Here is a 1,955-nt window from a genome sequence, read left to right as displayed (position 1 = left end):
ACACATATATACACATATATATATATATATATATATGTGTGTGTGTGCATGCGTGCGTGCGTGCGTGCATGTGCGTGTGCGCGCGCGCGCGCGCGCGCGTGTGTGTGTGTGTGTGTGTGTGTGTAGTACTGAGAAATATATTGATATAATCACTCCAATTACTGCGAATTTAGATTCTTAATTGCCCGTGTTTTCATTTATTATTTAATTTTTTTCTGATTTTTCTCGATTCTCCAATTTCAATTTCCCTAACTTTTCCTGGTTTTGCCGGTTTTCCAAGTGGCAACTCTGTAAAAATAATTTTGTTGAAATATCATGTTGAAATAATTGTATAAGATGCTCAAGTATAACAAAAAATTTTGACATTCTAGCAATCGATTTAAATGTTCTATACATAATTATTTTGATTGTCAAACAAAATTATTTTTAAATTCATATATAACTAAATTTTTAAATACTTCATCAGCAAAACTATTCTTTTTGTATAAAATAATATTTCTAGGAAATAGTATAAAATTTTTCCAATTTCCAGAAATGTTTTACAGAAAATATCTTACAAAAAAATAAAGAAAATTTTGTTATAACTTTAACATCGTGTCTGTTATAAGCGTACCTAGTTGTTTTTTTTACCGCAAGTTTTATATCGCTGAAAGTACTTTACATAATCGCCAGTAATCACACATAATTGTACTCTTTATCGGTATATTCGCAGGATACCATACCTCAAATCGCTATAAATTAAAGATCGCGAAATAATACGGGGAAGCGTGCACCTGTTGTGGCGCGAGAAGTCAGAGCGACGGACTTCCGTATGAAGTCGTCTACTCGTCTCGCCGCGGACGACACGTTCGATGACACGAACGGCGCGAGAAACGAGTGGGTTGACGAAGGCGGTACCGAGAGAAGAAACCAGGTGAGACATGGTTTTCTGCGACGAGCGAGGCATGACGGCCGGGCCAGTCCGAACGGGAGAGATAACGATCCCCTCGATCTGGATCACAAAACGCATCCAGGGTCGTGAACGCATAACCGTGCGCGCAACATGATGGCGTGCATATACGCACGCATGCACGCACGCACGCGGCGGAATTACTCTCGTCTCTGGCGTTTTACGCTCATCGGAATCGTGGGCCCACGAGGAAACGAAGTTGCAGTTGCGAAGAGCGAAGGAAAGAGAAAGACGGAGAAGGGAACTAAGATTTTAATCTAGCTCCGGACGAGGTCGGCATATGGGACCGTTCGTGGGACCACCGAGTCATTTGGCCGGCTCGGTTCAGCTCAGCTAATTAGCGGGCTTGCGCGAGCGTGAACCCAATTTCTGTGCGAGTCAGCGCGACAGACGGCAACGAGTTTGGGCGAACGTACACACGGAAGAGGCTTGGCAAAATCCTAAATTGCTCGGTCGAATTATTTTCGACCGACAATATTGCGTAGCATTCCATTATCTATATTCAGATTACTAATAAACGTGACATCACGGCTGAATTCAATAACGGATGGCTGCCAAAGTTTCGCGTCCGCGATAAGTCAAGTCTAAATACAATATTTTCAATATTTTCAAAATGTCTCCAAGTACAGCTGATACATCAAATACTTTCTCGTTACGAACTCGTATAAGAGAAAAATACTACTTCTAAATAATTCGTTCCGCTTGCAAATTGACAGGCGGCATTTCGTAACGCCTAGCGCTTGATAGCTCGCTTCCAGGAAACGTGGCGGGCATTACGTAGGCGTACTTCGGCGAGCGGATTCCGCGGCGCACGGTGCGGTAGGCGTAGTCCGGGCTACGCGAATGGATTTTACAGCGCGAGTCACGGCGCATACCGATGGTATGGAGCGCGACGAGGCGCGCACTGGAGAACAAGGAAGAAGGGGGCAAAGTAGAAGAAGAGGCGGAGAAGGCGGAAAGCGGCGAACGGATGGACGAAGTAGAGAAACTGAAGAGAGGAGAGCGA

The sequence above is a fragment of the Atta colombica genome, unplaced genomic scaffold (assembly GCF_001594045.1).
Source record: "Atta colombica isolate Treedump-2 unplaced genomic scaffold, Acol1.0 scaffold233, whole genome shotgun sequence".
In the NCBI taxonomy this organism is placed as follows: Eukaryota; Metazoa; Arthropoda; class Insecta; order Hymenoptera; family Formicidae; genus Atta; species Atta colombica.
This window is presented reverse-complemented; position numbering follows the sequence as displayed.